Here is a 21,911-nt window from a genome sequence, read left to right as displayed (position 1 = left end):
TGTCCTGAGGGTCCACATACTGAATTTCCAGAGTGTTATATATCTCCAACGCATCCTCACCTATGCAGTGCAGCAACACAGCGATCCTTCTAGCTTCGGATTCGGCATTTAGCCCACTGGCTAAGAGATACAAGTTCAGTCTTTTTCCTATTTCCGCCAGTTTTCAGCAAGGTTACCAGTGAGTGACAACGGTGACGGAGGTGTGAACGACTGCATCGTCAAGGTCTTTTGTGTACTCACACCAATATTAGCATAAGAAGCCCAGTCGTTGCTGTAGCGCGCTGGTGAAGTCCGCGATCTCACTCATGCAGCTAACTTCGGTAGCTAACACTGGAAACGTTCCCACCTTACCAGACGATAAATAGTCGTTTGTACTCCAGCTTCTGACACCATGTAGTGTGCTTTGTAATGCACATGAATGAAGAACTCGGAAACGGAGACAGGATACTCTTGAAGTGAGAGGTCTTTTACTCCTGTCTCCGTTTCCGAGTTCTTCATTCGTTCACACCTCCGTCACCGTTGCAGGAAATTCAGTATGTGGACCCTCAGGACAGGAAACTCAAGGAGGTATTAAAGGCGTTTGAGATTTACTGTGCACCACGAAGGAATACTGTTTTTGAAAGGCATCAGTTCTGGGCACACCAGTTTAATGGACATGCAGGTATTGACAAGTTTGTCACTGAACTTAGGCAGAGAGCGCGCAACTGTGAGTTCAAAGAGACTGAGGACCTCATGTTAAGGGACAAGATTGTATTCAGTGTGACGGATGGAAGAGTTAGAGAGAAGTTACTCTCCATTTCAGATTTGACCTTAGCTAAGGCCATTGATATATGCCGCGCAAAAGAAGTCACAACAGCGCAGGCTAAAGCCATGTCAGCTAGCAGTGGTGCAGAGCAGTTTGTGCACGTTGTGGACAAAAATCCCAGAACTCAGCCTCACAAGCAAGCCGTTCGCTCAACCAGTGAGCAGCACGCAAAGTCATGTGATAGATGTGGAAAAACACACAGACCCAGAAACTGTCCCGCATTTAATGTTGAATGTAGGAAATGTGGTAAGCGAAACCATTTTGCGGCAATGTGTAGGTCTGGAGCAAGTGTTGCACCGATCGAGACAGAGGCCATGGGTGTAGATACGCTGTTTATAGGCGCTGTCACACAAGCCCCGGCACGATCGAGAGACACTGGCTGGTACACAGACCTGTGTGTAGGGGGACAGATAGTGCACTTTAAGTTGGACACAGGGGCTGAGGCTAATGTACTCCCACAAGCAATAGCAGTCAAACTGCCAAAACCAGGAAAAGTGGAAAAGACGGGGACTGTACTCATAGCCTATGGAGGCACTCGCATCACACCCAAAGGTGTAATGTCTGTGCAGGTGCAGACCTGGCACAAACAGGCCCGCTTGCAGTTTTATGTCACAGACGCATCTGACACACCACTACTAGGCAGGGAGGCCTGTGTGCAGCTTGACCTCATCAGAAAAGTGGAGACATTAGCATGCCGCCAAACGCCACCCCGCACCAAAGAGGAGTTGCTCAAGCGCTATGCCTCTGTGTTCAAGGGCCTTGGCAAATTCCCAGGAGAGCACCACATCTATCTAGATCCAAAGGTCCCACCTGTTGTCCATGGGTGCAGGAAAATCCCTTTTGCGGTGTTGGACAGGCTGAAGGAGACACTGGATACTCAAGAGCAGAGGGGTGTGTGTCGTAAAGTAACGAAACCGACACCATGGGTTAGCAGCCTAGTGATAACTGAGAAAAAGAATGGTACCCTAAGGGTGTGTTTGGACCCTAGAGACCTAAATAAAGCAGTGCAGTGACAACACTACTCCATACCAACGCCTGAGGATGTGCAGTGCAGATTAGCAGGCAAGAAAATTTTCACCATTCTCGATTAAAAGGACGGCTACTGGCAGGTGAAATTGGATGAGGAATCAGCTGATCTGTGCACGTTTAACACCCCGTGGGGCAGGTACCAGTTCACACGCCTACCTTTTGGCATCAAAAGTGCCAGTGAGGTGTTCCAACAGATTAACTCTGAGGGTTTTGGTGACATTAGGGGAGTGCATATCATTGCAGATGACATGATCATAGCGGCAGCTACAAAGGAAGAGCATGACCACATTCTACAGCAGGTGATGGACAGAGCGACCAGGCTGAATATGAAGTTCAATGCTGACAAGATACAGTACATGGTGAGTGAAGTCACATACATGGGGCACGTCATCAGCGCAGACGGGGTCAGGGCAGACCACTCCAAGGTGGCAGCGATCACACAGATGCCCCCTCCAGAGGACAAAAAGGGTCTACAGAGGCTGCTGGGCATGACGCGGTTCCTAGCCCAGTACATCCCAGACGAGGCCACACTCACTGCACCATTGAGGACACTACTCAGAAAGGATGTCATATGGCAGTGGCACCCAGAACACCAAGCAGCACTAGACAGACTGAAAGCAGCGATCTCCAGTGCGCCACTGCTGAAGTTCTTCAACCCGCACGCCTACAGAGAATGCTTCTCCAGATACAGAAGTATGACATTCACATAGTCTACACCCCTGGCAAGGACATGATGGTGGCCGACACGCTCTCCAGGGCCGTGCTCCCAACAACCACACACGAGGACTGTGATCTTGGAGACGAAAAGGTCATTTATGCAGTCACAACGAGAGAGCCACTGGACTGTGTTGTCATGGAGCAGCTGAAAGCAGCGATAGAGAGAGACAGTGAGATGCAGCTGTTAATTAAACTGCACAAAGAGGGGTGGCCAGACAGAAAGAGGAGCGTGCCACTAGCAGCACAGCCTTTCTGGCACGCCAGAGACAATATCTATATTGAAGATGGCCTACTCATGGTCAACCGCCGCATTATAATCCCAAGAGGCTTCAGAGCTGAGGTACTAAGGCGACTCCACACCGCCCACCAGGGCATCCAGCGATCCCTGGCACATGCTAGAGCCCTCATGTACTGGCCCAGGCTCTCTGAAGATGTCAGGATGAAGGTTGAATCATGCCCTTCATGTCAAGAAAAGCTGCCCGCCAACCAGAAGGAACCCCTCCTTCCTCATGAGGTGCCTGATACCCCATGGCAGAAAATAGCTGCTGATATATTTGAGTTCCAGGGACGCCCATTCCTCCTGATAGTGGATTATCTCTCCAAATATCCAGAAGTGCTGAGGCTGTCCGACAAGACATCAGGTACTGTCATAGCAAAGTTTAAGGCGGTCTTTGCAAGACATGGTATTCCCACTGAGCTAATTGCAGATCATGTCCCCTTTGCTAGTGTTGAAATGTCTCTGTTTGCAAAGGAGTGGGGCTTTAAGATAACACATTCCAGCCCAGCCTTTCCTCAGTCAAATGGATTGGCTGAGAGAACCATTCAGTCAGTGAAGAACATGCTCAAGTCCACAGCACAGACAGGTGTTGACCCTCACCTGGCTCTCCTGCACCTGCGAAACACACCGATTACAGGACTACGATACTCACCTGCACAACTACTCATGGGACGTGTCCTCTGTTCTGACCTACCTGCAAGCAAAGCAGCACTTAAACCTGTGACACCAGAGAATGTCCAGCAGGGCCTGAGACACAGACAGTTTCAGCAAAAGCAGAGCTATGACAAGTCGGCATTACCGCTGCCTTCATTCCGGGAGGGTGAGAGAGTGTGCATGGAGACAGCAAGAGGATGGCAGCCAGCAACAGTGGAGAGAGTCAGGGATGAGCCGAGATCGTATGACATCATCACACCTGCAGGGACACGGTACAGGAGGAACAGGAAACATCTCAGACCTGACAGAGTAGCCAGGTATGAAGACAATGAGGAAATCACTGGCTCTGATTCCGACCAGGAGATTGGGCAAGCACAAGACGTGACAAATGAGTCAAATGACAGACCGGAACCAGACCTGGTCACAGAGACTCAAGGTGGTCAGACAACCAGAGCAGGCAGGAGCACAAGGCTGCCAGCTAGGCTACAGGACTATATACTTGAGGACTATGTACTTGAGTAGTCAGTGGTACGTCCACACATTTTGAGTGATGTTAGGATCACAGTTCAATATGACTCTGTGGCAGTGTTTTTACCATGTAGGGCCGAATGTTGTTCATGTTAACATGTCTACAAAGGAAGAGCACAGTAATAAATTTGAAGTGCTTTGTTTACAAGTAGCTCTAGCTAAGAAGGGGGATGTAGTATATGGGACTAGGCAGTTCAGCCAATCACAATAGCCTGTAGGTTGGAGGCTAGGCAGGATATTGGTGGGCGGGACTGCCGTTGCATTATTGCATGCCTGCGTGCACTTAGGTTGTACTGCCTGAAGGAAGAAGTAAAAGACCTCTCACTTCAAGAGTATCCTGTCTCCGTTTCCGAGTTCTTCATTCATGTGCATTACAAAGCACACTACTGGTATACAGCTCTTGTATGAGTTCTTTTTTGCATAATTTCAGTCCTCCATCTATGCAGTTTGATTTTCCTAGGAGCATATCAGGTGAAGTTCATTGCTCAATAGTGCAGCAGCAGTTCACCACCAGGGACTTTAACTATTGCTCTAACCAGTGGCTATATTTTGTATAGTTCTGCTTGAATAACATTATATGACCTTCCTTGAAAATAAATTAGGGAAATTATCAGATTTGATTTTCATTAAATGAAGGTGAGCATATTCAGCCAGTACAATAACTGGTATTAGCATAATATGAAAGCCAAAATGGAAAATAAGTACATTATGTTCTGATGGAGCCTCCAAAGCTTCAATCGGGGTGGCCTGTAGTGTAGTGGTTAAGGTAAAGGAATGGGACACGCAAGGTTGGTGGTTCTAATCCTGGTGTAGCCACAATAAGATCCGCACAGCGGTTGGCCCCTTGAGCAAGGCCCTTAACCCTGCATTGCTCCAGGGGAAGATTGTCTCCTGCTTAGTCTAATCAACTGTATGTCGCTCTGGATAAGAGCGTCTGCCAAATGCCAATAATGTAATGTAATGTAATCTCTTACCATTTCGTAGGATACATCTGTCAGTACTTGGTATTTCGTCAGACGATTAATAATAATGATAGACGGACAAGTCAGTTATAATTTCCTCATTTGTCAATTCTTGTTAGTGGACTTTAATGAATGAAGTCAAATCTCTGCACTGAATATCTCTGATTAAGAGACGACTAGAGCTCAGTGAAGCAAGCATGTATAGTGTGTGGTGTGCAATTCAGAGGAAGGCACTTCAATGCGTCTTCGTGGTATAAGGACGGTATTCCATGGGGCCAAATACACAATGTATGGATTACGCAATATAATTTAAAAAGGCATTACAGCACTATGATAACTTTCATCTTCGCTATGTGACACTTTTTTTCCACAGGACTTTGATTCAGTATGCTCCCCTTGCAGCTGGATGTGGCATTATGGGAAATAATGGGAGCACACATGAGCGAACATCATGAGACTTGATGTAGTCAATATGTCCTGTTGTCAGCTGTATGATTAGTGATTAAAAGGAAGCTCAGGTTGGTTTACAGGAAAATCTGTGGCTGTTACTGTGGTAGTCCTCGACCAGTCATTGTGACTTTTATACTTTTATTTGCAAATATTACTATCAAAAATTGGCAAATACAAAGTGACACCTTGAAAACATTATCATTTCTGCACCACATAGTCAAACAGCTCACATGAACCGTAAGAGCAAAATATATAGGAAGAGAGAACAGAAAGATGAATTCAAATAAAAATGAAATGGTTTGCATATTAAGCTGAGAGTTCTTTCGAAAATGATTGTTATGTATTTATTTATTTCAGTGCATTTAGGAGAAAGATCAGCTCTATTTTAAGGTATGCTTTGGGAAATTGTCTTGCTGGAATGCTACGGCCAGATTTTCAGGCCAAAATTGCCTGAAACTAGGTGGAATCCATTATACCATTGATTTTAACCAGCGCCCCTGGACCGCTGGAACTAAAACAGACCCAAAACATCACTGACCCATCACCATATTTCACTGTGTTTGTTGTGCCTGTTTCAATGCCAAACATACCAATTCTGTATCTGACCAAAACGTTCAATTTCAGTCTCATTTGGGCTCATTTGGTAATTTAAAGTATGAACAAATGACTGTGTGCTAAAGACTTTGGTTTCACATTCCCAGATAAAGCTTACATTTTATGTAGTATAATATACCATTGATACAGTCTTCATTTCACAACTAGAACTGGGAAGACAACAAAAAGTTATTTTTGAGCGCCACTAATGCATTCACGGTTTCCCCAGCGTTGTTTGTTCCTCCTGAGAAAAGTGAGCAGACTTGGTGTTCAAGGGGCTGAAATGAAGGATCTTTCACACACTCTCTCAGAGGGAATACAACGGGGCAGCATATCCATGGCAACGGAAAGGGGTTAAATCAATGGGTGTGAAAAACTCCTTGGCGGGGAGTGCTTGCCCCTGTATTTGCTTTATGATGATTATTAAAGTCCGCTCCTGCAGTGGCCTCATTGTTCTCCGTATGGGAGATAGAGAGGATGGGGTTTTTAAACCTGATTGTTTTTCGGTGATGGATCTTTGCAATGGCTTCAGGGGTTAAGGCTATTTCAGAGAGTCATTGCACATTCGCTAATTAGCAGTCAGAGTGTGATGTGTGTTAATCAAGATCCTCACTAGGATAAGACTGATGGAGCTTCCTGGCCTGTTGTATTTGGCCACACCTGTGACTTACCTTTTTTCTCTCACACTCTCGGTATCGTTCCCTCTCTTTATTTTGATCTTGCAGCAGTTCCGAAGTGTTCCTTCTGCAGAGATGGATAGCAGGCAGAATTGCAGTAAATCTGGTTCCTGTGGGCGAGAGGTCCTTCAAATCCCTTCAACGTTCACCATTTACAGGCATTGCTGATCAGTGAATTTGGTCCTCAGCAAGCAACCTTTTTTAAGGTCACTACAACTTGGTCTCTTCCCATTATGGCAAACTGCAACAACAAATATGATTATCTTCACTACGTCACATACCTCTGCATTGAAAAAGCTTACTTGAGCTTTTTATATCAGTTACCCAGTGGTTTGAATAATGGTTTTCTACTTTATTCACTAGTATCCAAAAAGGATGGAAGACACAACATTTTTACATGCTGGGAGAATTTATCCTACTTTGAAACTTTTTAAGTTAAATAAAGTGTGTAAGATCTGTAATGTTACCTGGCCATTTAAATGTTTAATCCTGTGTAAACGGGCATATTTCCTACATTTTATGTGGAAGTTAAAATCTAATTAAAAACCTGTTTTAACATAGCCGACAGAAGAATATGCAGTATTTATTAGAGATTTTATGGCCTTAATATTGCCTCTGAAGCCTAATGCTGTCTAAGCACTGTACCCATCTCAGCAATCACCATTAAGCTTATAGGCCCTGTTAGGTTTACACCTCAAGCATCTCCTTCATGAAGACATCAGTAGTGCAGGAGAAACTGAGTAACTAACACCTCATATAACTTTTGGTCTCTGAGGCTAATGCTTAAAAATGTGTGTCACACGCCATGACACATGGAGGGTAGATGAGCTGGACAAAAGGAGATTTGGAAATTCTGGATTGCACCAGTGTTTTATTATTGAGTCCGGACCAGCGAAGGGAGAGAGAGCGAGTGCGATTCTCAAAATAAACAAGACTTCATCCATCACCCAGGTCAAAATAATGAACTAAAATAACAAAGGCAAAAGTAATGAAATCAAACTGTTGATTTCGCTCTCTCATTTTTCAGCCCTGTCTCTCTTGAACACACCTCGCTTGTTCCTGGTTCCCCGGTCACACCCACCTACTGTGGAAAAGAGCACAAATCTTAACAGCCTGGACTATATTGAAACGTAGTCCAGTTGTGTGCCAACTTAACCAGTAGGCGTGGTCCTCAGATTTCCCTGCTTCCTTCCCGCAAACCGCCACATAGTTATTCTGAACATGCAATAGATAATAATGTGTAGTCTGAATTACATATTTACACTGATTGGTACGCTTACCACAGGATCATTCTCTGGCCAAATTACAATGGTCTGAATTCATACTGAGAGTCACCAAGTGCATTGCACAACTGTACAAATAGAGTCATGTGAAGTGAAATCAATTCTGACAACTTCTATTCCATTTCATGCGCCGACACGCGCATGAAACTGCATCCGACTGTTTCCTGCTATTTATTTATAAAAATAATCTGCCTTTTAGTATGCAGTCTGAGTCTGTGTAATAAATGAGCCATCGTCCCTTAAACGTAACAGCAGCTGTGAGTGCGGTGCCCTGTGGCTGCTGAGGTTGTGGGCTGTTTTTCTGTGGTCCTTCCCCATGCTGTTAGCAGCAGTGTTCTCATCCTGGGCCAGCACTAATGTTTGTGTTGGAGAGAGAGCGGAGGTTCAGCACTTGATGCATTTGTATGCGCGCCTCTCGCTATTTACAGTGTCAAACTGAGAGAGAGATGTCTGTTTGCTTTTTTCCTGGTGGGCAAGGGGAGAATAACAGCTCTTCTTTGGAGAAGGGGACCCCCTGCGACAGCTGGAGGGCGCAGAGCGCGGGATTTTGGGGGCACAGCCAGTCAGGAGCGCAGCACTGATACAGACAGGGCCAGCCAAATTCGCTATGCTTCCGTCGTGGGCCTCACATTTACGTGGAGTGGAGTTAGATGTGAGAGCAAAGGAGAGAGGGAAGAACATTCAGTCTCACTCCCGCTAAGACACGACGCAAGGCAAGGCCATTCCCCCGGATTGTGCTCTCTATCAACTGCTCAAATGATGCTCGTTAAGAAGAACCCCCATGGTGCCCCAGAGGCCCACAGCTCTGCTTTCTCTCATTAAATTTGATTCCCCCCAGCCTCCCCTTCTCCCTGTCAAGTCCCAAGCTTCTCTCACTGCAGCCCCAGCTCGAAGGCTTGAAAATTGCAAAACCTGGCCCCCCTCCCCCTTTCAGACTGCAATGGACTCGCAGGTCATTCTCACAGACAAATTCCACAATCTGCTCCTCCTGAAATCTGCATATGCAAATAAACCGACTTCATTGTTTTGGTTTATCTCGTCTACCCAGCATATGTGACAAGCTAGCAATGGTTAACGTCGTTAAATGGGGAAGGTCCCAAAACAAAAGCTCTTTTCAGATATTTGACCGTAAATAGGGCAGCCATATTTCTCATAATAATAGTAATAGTAATGCGCAAATAATACTTTTTGTTTGTTTGAATGAAGGGGGTGAGCCGCTTGGATTTAAAACTGTCCTGTAAACATGTAAACCTGTAAACGGCTTGGTATGTGAAGGTAACAAACTGAAACTGGAAGATGCTCGCTTTCTTTTCTGCTACTCATTGAGAAGATCAGATGAATCAAACGTGCAGTGATAAATCAAACGTGCAGTGATAGGCATGCCAAAGGCAGACTCATAACCATCACACTCCCACTTCTTAAGGATGAAAAACACTTTTTAGACAGTATCAGGAGGCCCATACACATACACTTGAAGTAATCCGGGCTTGGTGCTTATTTGCCATTGTCTTCCCTTGTGAATGGCAACGAGCTGTTTTTCACTCTCTCTGTGGGCCCAGTGATAAATCTCCCAGTGGGTGAGGACCTCTCCACTGGCCCTGCCTTCAGCTGCTCAGAGGCCGGGGGGTTCGGAGTGAAAAACCGCCTTTTCACACATCGCCGGGCTCACACCTGGCGGTTTGTGGGGTAAATCCACTTGTTTTCCCTCTGCAGGCAATGGGAATTGTGAATGCAGGGAGCCCTCTCTCAACCCACACACATCGCCAGCTTAGGAAATGTGAGAATGGATTCTGAATTCTTATGTTGTTGTGCTAATTGCATTACAGTATTTCTGTATGTCGTGTGTCTATGTGTTCAATGCACAGATAGCTAACACAGAGAGTGTATGTGTGTGTGTGTGTGTGTGTGTGTGTGTGTGTGTGTGTATGTTTGGTGAGAGACAGTGAGCTTGAGAGAGAGAGAAACCAAGAGAGATGGAGAGATAAAATAAATACAGAAAAGAAAGAGGGTAAGTGGTGGTTGGATGGAATTTGCATGTGTGAGGAAGATGGTCTATTATGTGTGAGATTGAGACATTGATATTAATGTTCCTTCAGAGTTTTCTTCTTATTTGACATAATAGTTCTGCATTTGCTGAAAAATATGGAATAGAGATATAAAATAAATATGTATTTGAAATTATATCCATATAATGTGCCAGAAATCCAGTCCTCAACAGATGGCTATATCCTCAAATGAGAAACACAATATTAATCTAAATGGCTATAGACCACACACAAATAACTCCAGAGTGAATCAGAATCAATTAGCCATTAGCCATCACATTGCAAATGGCGCATTTTTGCAGTGTTCAATGTAGCCGTAAACGCCTGGTATCATTTTAATGACTAATACCCAAACGCAGCTTGAAATGTACAGTTACACACACATCCCAAGCTGTGGGATTTCAGGGCAAGCTGTGACATTAAGCGGTTTCTGAAATGGATCTCAGTACTTGCCAGCTTGGTGGGCCCCTATAAACACTTGTCTCGGAGGGGTTCCTGTCTGCAGAAGCCCAAGCTGTACACAGACGTCGCTCTGCAACAGGATGCCACAGCAGCAACAGCTGGAAATGCTAACTGCATGCATGTGGAAGAGACACCAATAAGCTGTGTCTTGGGGAAAAGAAAAGTTCCTCCAAGGAATACTTCTACTTTTCTTAATGGGAGACAGATATGGAAATGGTGCTGGGGCAGCATATAGCATTCTTTCACATTTATAGTGGCTTCCCACTGCTTTGGTGGACGCTTTATTCTCGTTGCTGGTTTTCCTCTATTTATATAACTGGCTAAATAAAATGAGTAAGCAGTTAGGATTTCCCTCTGCAAACCTGAGAAGGGACTGCTTATTTGAGCATAAGGTAAAAATGGTTTTCAGATCTGCAAATGTCACTGCAATCATGAAAATACTGGCATGTTTCCAAACCTTTAGCCATAGAAACCCAATGCCTGGAGGCAATCGTAACTGAAACAGAAATTCCGATATTACCATAATCACTGCATGCATATCACTAACTTTTATATTATACATTTTAGACTGTACATGATTGGCTGGTGCCAATTAGTGCTATGAAAGCTATCAATGCCACTGATAACTTTTTTGTGGTATTTTCTTTTTTAATACCAGCCAGTCTGTGTTTATTGCCGATGGGTTCTGAACTCTCAGTGAACAGAACTGAAAAGATAACGGGCAACGTTCTGTGAGAAAATAACACAAAGGGAATGTACAGCCTTATAAGGACCACTGACATTGTGTGGGCTTGGTAAAATCCATCAGACCTCTTCCTTTTGCTGGAAATGTAGAAATTCCAAGTACATTTTCAGCTCCCGTTGGATGTGATGTGCTCCATGTCACTGGCCAGTCTCACTCACTCTCAATATAATAATACTGCATGCTGAGTCAAAGAGGTATGTTTTGGATGCAGGAAGTGGCCACAACTTCCAACAGTGGATAGATCAATAAAATGCAATAACACTGAATTATGGTCATGCTCCTCCTTTGAAAGATTGTGCATTGCATGAATATTTCATATTTTGACTGTGTCTAAAATCATTATTTGAAATGGAGTGCATTACTACATGCAGAATATTTAAACAGCATTTGAATAGAAGCAATTCCATCCTCTGGGTTTCCATCAATAGATCTGGGTTATATATACATCCAGTGTGCTAACCAGAGCGCTGCTCTGTATTATTCAATTCCAGTGCTGTAAGACAGTATCACATCTAGGGTGCTCTCGTCGAACTGTTCCACGAAGTTCCCTCAGAAAAAAAGAATCTGAGAGTTCCACAGTGGTCCCTCGGTAAGATGGAAATATCTTATAGCAGTGGTAGCCAACCCTGTTCTTGGAGATCTACCATCCTGTATGTTTTCATTCATTAATTTGGCACACCTGACTCTATACTAATTAGCAGTTCAACAAGATGTGGTGTTGGAGTGAGAACCTACAGCAAACCTACAGCAAACCCAGGAACAGGGTTTGTTACCATTTTATAGGGTAAAAATATAGGTGGTAGTCTAATGGGGTGAGAGTGTTTGTATATGCTCTCTGGACAAATGTAAAGAATGACCATGGACCACTCTAGAAAAGTAGTAGATCAGCTCCTCCTCCCCACAGTCACGTGGGCTAATGAATAAATAAATACCCTGGGAAATTTACATCGTCAAGGTTAAGTTCCCACCCTCAATGCAAGAAACATGCGCTGCTGCAATGAAGCCACTCCCCCACTAGCATTAGCCACACATCCTCTTCCCAGGACAGGGCTCACTGGGAGGTCTGGTATACAGTTGTATTGAAAAAACACACACGCACACTATACCATCCTTGTCGATGTTTTATCCCAAGGATTTTATGGGTCCAACAGGGCAGCCATCTCCTGAAACTACCATCAGGAGAACCAGTCCTGGTTTAGGCTTGTTTGTACAACTGACTGATGACTGGGTTAGTCAATATGGCCTCAGCCAACCAGTTGAGAATTGGCTTCCCCCCATTTGTTCCTTGCAAGGTTTCTTCCTAGTTACCCACATAGGCAATTTTTCCTAGGGACCTTTGGTCTGGGTACGCTGTAACATATAGTATATGTCTAAATAAATTCATTTGATTTGAAAACTTCAGAAAAGACTTCTCACAACTTCCCTACGTTGCACTGTAGAGCAATTTTGCGAGAACATGGCATATTAGCTGAGAGGGTAACTGCATAGATAAAGTTGCAAGAATGGTTTATTTTATCTGGCAGGGTGACCATATGGGCAGCGCTGCAAGAATGTTACATGCTAGCTGATCACAGATGGACCTGCACAACAGAGTAAAGAGCATGTGATTTATTGGACATTATGAGAGAGGCCCTGTATTAATGGAATGTCTGATATCAGTGAAGCACAGACTTTAATCTCACACGAGCACCATAGCCTGTTCACTTTATAAATCAGAAATGCAGAAAGCAATATGGGACAGGGGAGCACTGAGTTATGATCAGGAGAATTTTCCCAAGGAGAGCAAGAGAAGATACCTTCTAATATTACCATACCAGGATATACAGTACAGTTGGGGGGGTGCTGGGCTTGAAGCAAGTTGGTCATTGGTGATGCTGAAATCATCAAATCACACAAAGGACGACTTGCACAAGTGGATGATTGTAATAAATAAATTATGTAATAAATGACAGCCACTATGATTGCCTATGACACAGCCAAAATTATTAGTTTAACCATGATTGTTTGGTGGGCCAGATTCCCTATTCCCGCATTACAACCAATTTCTTCCAGAAATAAAAGACTCAGCAATGAAATTGGGAATTTCAACCCCTGAGTGCTCTTACACATTAGGAGTATTTGCCAGCCTCCCTGACTAAAACCCCCTGATCAACAAACAAATTTAAAATTATAGCTATGGTGCCTTATTGTATTTGAAAAAGCAGTGTTGTTGGCCTTGGGTGGTGATTTTCCTTTGTCAGATGAGGTGAGGGTGTGGTGGGGAAAGAGGCGGCTTTTGTCTCAGTGTGAAGCAGTTTAAGTATCTTGTTTTTTGTCTGTTTTGAACACATTACCTTAGGTTAGCTTTTGTTTTAAAGACATGCAATTTTGGTTAGACTGTATTTCTCTTGTGGAAAAGCTTTCTTTGAAATACACCTCTGAAATATAAATATAAACAATATTAAAGGGCACACTTGATTCATTGACAGAATTGTTTGGTGAAATGCTGATTGTACTCTTCACTCTGCCATATGCCATATGCCAGTGGTTCCCAACCCTGGTCCTGGGGAACCCCTGTGTTTGCTGGTTTTTGTTCCAACCAGAGTTGCAATTGCAATTTAAACAAGCTGTTAAAAGGTGCTTTTCATGTTTAGAGGAATTAGTAAACTCTTATTGACCTCTTAAGCCTATGTCAGAAATAGCTATGTATGCCAGGAAGAATAAAACCCTATGTTCATACTTTGAATTCTTCATTATGTACCAAATTAGTTCATTTTAGTGGCCATGTGTCCACACTTTCACCAATTAGGAGCCTATTAATTCAACTCTGTCTTTAATGTGATCAGTTAAATTATTAGACCTATTTTATGCAATAAGCATGCATGTGAGACTGTTATTCTTCATGGAGTTCTTAGCTGTTTTGGACATAATGTGGTAAATAATCCCTTGAGACATGAAAAAAGTACCCAATTAAGAAAAAATAATATCTGGTTAAAATTCAGGGCTTGCAACTGTGGTTGGAAGGAAAACCAGTACACCCAGAATCGAGGTTGGGAACCACTGCCATAAGTCATTGTTGCTATTGTAGGGGAAAATTCACAGAACAAAAGATCTCCCTCCTAAAAGCATGATAAACAATCACAAGTCAAAATCAGACTCCACCTTGATGAGCAGGCTGGTTCCTCCAAAACGTTCGATGATTTATGCTAAAAGTGTATCAATATATCTGTATTAAAATATGATATGTACCCTGTATAGTTTCAAACTGATTAACTGCTGAATTGTGCTAGAATTACACAGTGAACCCATATGTAACTGGAGTTGAGTCTTAATGATTCATGCCAGAAGTGTATCTATATGTAAGTGGCTTATAATCAATATATCACATGTACGCTGCTTGTTATCCAATCAAATGAACCTAGAACATTAATTACAGCTGAGCTTATGAAAATGCAAGAAACCACAGTGAAAACTGTTGAAATGAGAGCAAAGAATGCAAAGAATGCAATGTACATTTACTCACTTAGAAGAGAATATTAATCAAATGTTTAATATGTCTGTATATTTTCAATGATTTACTACTTATAAGTTTGTGTTAGAAGTACATAAGTGACCCATGTGTAATCTAAAGTTGAGTAAAATAATTAAGATGAAGTGGAAAGTACCAAAAATGATTATTATGCTGCAAAAAGTACCAAAAATGATCTATAGGTCGTAGAAAGTTCTGGAAAAGATTATATACTGAATAGCACCGTGTTTTACATGATTCCTATGCTAATGATTCCATTTTGTTAAAAATACAGCCTACAAAGCAAGATGTATGTAATAAAATCCTTTTTTGTTTTGGAAATCAATAGGGCAATTCGCCACGATGGTTTCAGAACCGAGAAGGTAGCGCAGCCAAGTCAGCTGATGGTTGAGGAGGAGTTAAGATAAGAACAGTGTGGGTGATTGACCACAATGATGTTTTAACTGTGTATAAAATGGGTGTAAAAAGGACAGTCCAGGGCCATGTTTTCTGCTGAACTGGTCCGGCTTTATGCACTTGTGCTAAATAAAGTCTGATTTTCCTCAAGAGCTTGCTGCCATGGTGTCTTTTCCCTCGTGAAGATGTTTTTCGACAAATTGGAGATTTGGACTCTGTCGTTTCCTAGACACGACACTATAAGTATCGCCCCCTTTTCTTAACTCAAGCTTGAAAATCACATACCCGAAGTAAAATGGTTACTATGTTTGAACTGTTTTGGCTACAGGCATAATCTCTTCTGAACAGAAGCCATTTTGTTTTGTTTGTCGTACAGATGCTTGTGGCTGTGACTGGTGGGCTTAGAAACACAATGTTGCCACAGCCACAATGTTGGACAAATCCCCTTTCACATTTGATGGCAATATCACCAAAATTGAGCATTCTGTAATGCTAAGCTATGTCTAGCTGAGTTTCCAAACAGGCCACTTGGACTCCAAAAGGACATATCATCACTTTAATACCGTACCCCTAGCCAGTTGTATGCAGAGCAGCAGTTATACTGTTAACATAACAGTTGTGTGCACACAGAGGGGGCACTGCCTATAATGAGCAACTGCTTTACCAGTACTGGTCAGAGAACCTTGTACCGAGAGCCTATGCAAAACGTAGATGATATCTTTCCTATTTACCTATGAATATACATATGCATATTCCTATGTATGTTCCTGAGACTTTTGAAGAAGTACAGTCAGGTCCATAAATATTGGGACATCGACACAATTCTCCTCTTTTTGGCTCTATACACCACCACAATGGATTTGAAATGAAACGAACAAGATGTGCTTTAACTGCAGACTTTCAGCTTTAATTTGAGGGTATTTACATCCGAATCAGGTGAACGGTGTAGGAATGACAACAGTTTGTATATGTGCCTCCCACTTTTTAAGGGACCAAAAGTAATGGGACAAACTAACAATCATAAATCAAACTTTCACTTTTTAATACTTGGTTGCAAATCCTTTGCAGTCAATTACAGCCTGAAGTCTGGAACGCATAGACATCACCAGACCCTGATGATGCTCTGCCAGGCCTCTACTGCAACTGTCTTCAGTTCCTGCTTGTTCTTGGGGCATTTTCCCTTTAGTTTTGTCTTCAGCAAGTGAAATGCATGTTCAATCGGATTCAGGTCAGGTGATTGACTTGGCCATTGCATAACATTCCACTTCTTTGCCTTAAAAAACTCTTTGGTTGCTTTCGCAGTTTGCTTCGGGTCATTGTCCATCTGCACTGTGAAGCGCCGTCCAATGAGTTCTGAAGCATTTGGCTGAATATGAGCAGATAATATTGCCCGAAACACTTCAGAATTCATCCTGCTGCTTTTGTCAGCAGTCACATCATCAATAAATACAAGGGAACCAGTTCCATTGGCAGCCATACATGCCCACGCCATGACGCTACCACCACCATGCTTCATTGATGAGGTGGTATGTTTTGGATCATGAGCAGTTCCTTTCCTTCTCCATACTCTTCTCTTCCCATCATTCTGGTACAAGTTGATCTTTGTCTCATCTGTCCATAGGATGTTTTTCCAGAAATGTAAAGGCTTTTTTAGATGTTGTTTGGCAAACTCTAGTCTGGTCTTCCTGTTCTTGAGGCTCACCAATGGTTTACATCTTGTGGTGAACCCTCTGTATTCACTCTGGTGAAGTCTTCTCTTGATTGTTGACTTTGACACACATACACCTACCTCCTGGAGAGTGTGAGAGGGAAAGAATTCTTCTGTCATCCACCACAGTTGTTTTCCGTGGTCTTCCGGGTCTTTTGGTGTTGCTGAGCTTACCGGTGCGTTCTTTCTTTTTAAGAATGTTCCAAACAGTTGATTTGGCCACACCTAATGTTTTTGCTATCTCTCTGATGGGTTTGTTTTGATTTTTCAGCCTAATGATGGCTTGCTTCATTGATAGTGACAGCTCTTTGGATCTCATATTGAGAGTTGACAGCAACAGATTCCCAGTGCAAATAGCACACTTGAAATGAACTCTAGACCTTGTATCTGCTCCTTGTACATGAGATAATGAGGGAATAACACACACCTGGCCATGGAACAGCTGAGCAGCCAATTGTCCCATTACTTTTGGTCCCTTAAAAAGTGGGAGGCACATATAGAAACTGTTGTAATTCCTCCACCGTTCACCTGATTTGGATGTAAATACCCTCAAATTAAAGCTGAAAGTCTGCAGTTAAAGCATATCTTGTTCGTTTCATTTCAAATCCATTGTGGTGGTGTATAGAGCCAAAAAGAGGAGAAGTGTGTCGATGTCCCAATATTTATGGACCTGACGGTATGCAATGGCAAAGTGGACAAAAATTCATCCAGAGAAATTCTAAGTAAACAACGGACATTCTATCAATGTTTCTCAGAGTTACAGTAGCATGTTTTTGGAATGAAGAACTATCATGGATTTTGCTCGCAGGAGTCTTGCCATGAAAAAGATACTGGTTTTACCCTGATTCGTGACATCTGTGGATTTCGAAAACGCTAAAGAACAATTTCAGGTCAATGTTGCCTTAAGGGAGGATAATGTAATCCAATAAACTCTATCAACATCAAATCAATGAGTCTTATTCAGTTTATCGTGCTTGATTAATATTACATGACAGGAGAAAACCGATTTAAAAAAGCCTTCAAATCCAGTTGCTGTTTGATGTCATACAAGTTATATTTAATCACTTGCCTACATGAAGTATAGGAACTAGGAGGTATATGGTACTCAATTGGGCACCGCTGTTGTACTGTAAGTGCTTAACCAGAATTGTTTCAATAAAAATATCCAGCTATATAAATGGGTTATATGAAAATGTAATTTGTATAATTTGCGCTGCGTGAGAGCATCCGCTAAATGTTGAATTGTACTATTGATATTGCAAGTCTTCATGATTTTAGCAATTACAGTACTCCCGCTACAGTCACTTTCAAGTGAATCCTATTTGACTTGTAATTAAACAATACCCAATAGGTACTTCATTTAAAATGTATGTACATCTGCTTGTGATGATGTGAGATTAGATCATCTTCAACATCAGTTATGTGAATCAGATTACAAACCAAAACTTTCAAGCTTCGAAAGTAAACATATTGTGTACCCAATGTAGCCGTGTTCTGTCTGTGGACACAGGAAACAGCAATTATGTAGACTTTCAATCAGAGAAACATACGTTTTTTCTCCCTTTCTTCCTTTTCTTAATACTTGTGGCTATGACACAATTGACAAAAAAGTACAAACATTTCCTTGCTGCGCTTCCTTGTCTCTATATATGGTAAGCCTGTACAAACAAAAACATCCTGATTCCTAAATAAATGGCAGAGCAATAAGCATGCCCACTTCTGGTAGCCCACTGTTCCTTATGTTGAGTTTAAAATTACAAAACAAGCTGGTTCTGCACTAGACCATTCCTGGAAGCATGATATTAAAGTAACATTTTATGTATAGCTGAAATGCTATTTTTTGAGAAGGAGGCCATTCTTCCTCGAAAATTAGGACACAGATTAATGGTACTTCAACATGCCTTGAACACACAGGGTGTTTCATCTTAGAATACCAGCAAAAATCAATATATAGTATTTTTTAAAGGGAAGGTACACATAGCAAGCAGTTATACATATTACATAAGGATTTTAAAGATTTGAGATACATGTACTGTAAAGCTACGCATATAATTACATTATTGGCATTTGGCAGACGCTCTTATCCAGAGTGACATTTGATTAGACTAAGCAGGAGACAATCCTCCCCTGGAGCAATGCAGGGTTAAGGGCCTTGCTCAAGGGCCCAACGGCTGTGCAGATCTTATTGTGGCTACGCCTGAATTAGAACCACCAACCTTGCGTGTCCCAGTCATTTACCTTAACCACTACGCTTCAGGCCGCCCCATAATGTTCTATATGTATTGCTGTTTCATAAAATCAGCAGAAAATAAGAAAGACTGAAAATCTCAATTAGAACACATGGCAAATCCTTGACAGCACTTTCTCTGGGGTTGATTTATAAATGCTTTTTTAAAAATGAAATGAAGTTCGAAGTCCATTTTCATAGGTGTGTTGCATAATAATAGAAATACATACGATGTGTGACCTTTAAAACTATGAAAAGTTTATACTACATTCATCATGCTCAGGCGCAGCCTAAAGAAACTTTCAATGGAGTCATCTCACTTAAAGGAAACCTCTGGCATTTGGATAATTACTTAATTTACTTATCAGACTATGAATAAATAAATTAAAGTTCAAATTTTGAGCTCTATTTTTATTTGTATTTTTTATTTACTGCAAAAGTAGGGTCTTATCCAGTCTTAAATTTCCTGGGCACTGCCATATTTGCAAGTTTGCAAAGCAAATTCTTGCAAGCAAGAATCTCAGTCTGTACTGTGTGATAAATAAATCCAGAGAATGTGTCTAGTTGGACATAAAAGGCATTTATGAATCTTCCTCCCAACGTTTATTGCCTTTGTGTGTTCTTGGTATGTCAAACTAAATACTTACAGGTGAATTTACATTGCTGCTGTTTCTTAATGCACTTATTGCCTATTACCAAGAAAACATACAACTATGGAGCATTCAAAGCACTGAGCTCTGTGTACTGTAACCCCTGGGCAAAGGTGTTGGAGGCAAGGAGAAGCCCAGCAGCTGATGTCCCTCAGCCCAACCACAGTTCGCTGTGGAAAGGAGCATGTTGCTTGTGTGGGAATGGATGTTTAAAAGCCCCAGGCCGAGGCAGCGGAACAATCAAGACGCCATAAAACATGCGCCTCAGCAGATGCTCGCATCACCGCCAAAGTCTATTACAGGATCGTGGATGAACAGACGACAGTCGGCCGCCAGCTTGCCTTCCCGCCCCACCTTTCACACGCGGCGAGGGAGGCTCCGCGGTCGGCCCCGCTCCCGAGAAGGCCTCTGAAGGCAGGCGCCCCCTCGTCTGCACACATCCAGGAAGGGCTTTGTCTTCACGCGCGTGCAGAGTTATGGCTTCGGCTGACTTTGTTTGCGGCGCAGACTATAGGAGTAATGGCCTGGGATGGCCGTTCCTCCGAAAGGCACCAGAGAAATGGCTGCCTCGGCTAAAGGCAGATGTTCTTTGTTCTCTGACAGATGCTTCCTTTGTCCTTTCCTTTGCTCCCCTTTCTTCTTTTTATTTTTATGGTGTTCCGCCGTGTGGACCGCGAACGTGGCAGGAGCCTGCCCAGGGTCCGCGCGAAGAAGGTGGAAGGTTTGGGAAGCACGCCCCGAGCATATGGCCTTGTCCGAGATGAGGGATTTATTCGGATGCTGGGGATTGTGATACAAGGATCTGGCAGATTTATTCCTGTGGCGTCCCGTATTAATTTTGTGTGTCCTGTTGGATGGGCTAAAATCGTGGGCACATGTTCAGGGGACAAATGGTAAACTGCCAAAGAAAACTCTGAGCAGAGAGGAATCCTGCTTGACATACTAGCCTGAGGTTTTGCGCTGGTACACAAAGGCACTGCTTTGCTTACAATATGAAAAAACGGCTTTTATTAAATAGTAAAGGAATGTTAGCAGCAAAGACAGTTTTAAAAGTGTGATTGTGAGTTTTCCATGCCTTTAGATGTACATTCTCTCAATACAGATATTTACCATTTGTTTCAACATGTCTGCCCTAATGGTACCCAAGATCAAGATGTGATTGTGTAGTTTCTGTAGATGTGATTAGTAGTTTTAATTTAATTTAATTATCTTTCTCACATTCATCATTGCTCACCTGGATACCAGGAGGATTCCTGTTGTTCCTGTGGATTCCTGTTGTCAATTCAAAAACTTTTCTTCTGAAGAAAAATGGGAAAATGGTTCCAGCATCTCTGCAGCATAACACAGATCAAACAGTTGAGTTAGATGCATAAATCAAAGGGTAGGGGAGGTGGAGGCAGTGGTATATACATGCCTCTTAGCGTGCCTGTGTCCTTCTCAAAGAGTTACAGTGTTTTCTAGACCACTGTCTGGGCTCAGTAGAAGTGAAATACAGTTTGATTAAACAGGGGAATGGCGGTAAACCCGCCTGATATTTTATAGCTGAGTAGCTCGGACCTGTGAGAGATTCACTGCCACGTTTTCATGCCAGGACGGGAAAGTGGCAGGCTGTCCATGCAATGGGGACTGCAGTATATCTACATCAAATGTGGCATAATCATTGCAAAATACAAAAAGAGCTGACTTGACTCTGAGACGCATGAATATATCATTGCAGAAATCATTGAGGGTTATAGGACCCCTAAGGGCAGGGTGGGATTTTGGAAGGACACAGAGAAAGCAAATCATCACTAATGCTGTGTCTGTGATTGTCTTTGGATTATGAGCTAAGACAAAAGATACTGAGAACAAGGTGATGCATGAAACCTCTGCAAGCACATTCAGCCATTTTATTTTGCTGTACCACAAGAAGATGAAGGTGCATTCAATACAAAGAAATGCGCATTAATATTCTTTTCAAGCCATTGGATTGCAGCACACCTTTGGCAAGAGTGAATTGTCAAAGGTAAGATTTACACTGCTGTTTTCTGAGAAAAATGGCCAGATTGGAGGATAGAGGAACCTCTTGGTGTTTGGTATCCAGCTTGTATTAAAAGCAAGGAATGCTTAGAAATGATGGATCCTGTGGATCAGTCTTCAGTCTACGGCATTTAAACAGTGAAAGGTGTGTTGGGGAAGGGCTCCACTGGCTGTC

The sequence above is a fragment of the Conger conger genome, chromosome 4 (genome assembly GCF_963514075.1).
Source record: "Conger conger chromosome 4, fConCon1.1, whole genome shotgun sequence".
Classification (NCBI taxonomy): Eukaryota; Metazoa; Chordata; class Actinopteri; order Anguilliformes; family Congridae; genus Conger; species Conger conger.
The sequence above is the reverse complement of the archived record's forward strand: the minus strand, read 5'-3'. Positions refer to the sequence as shown.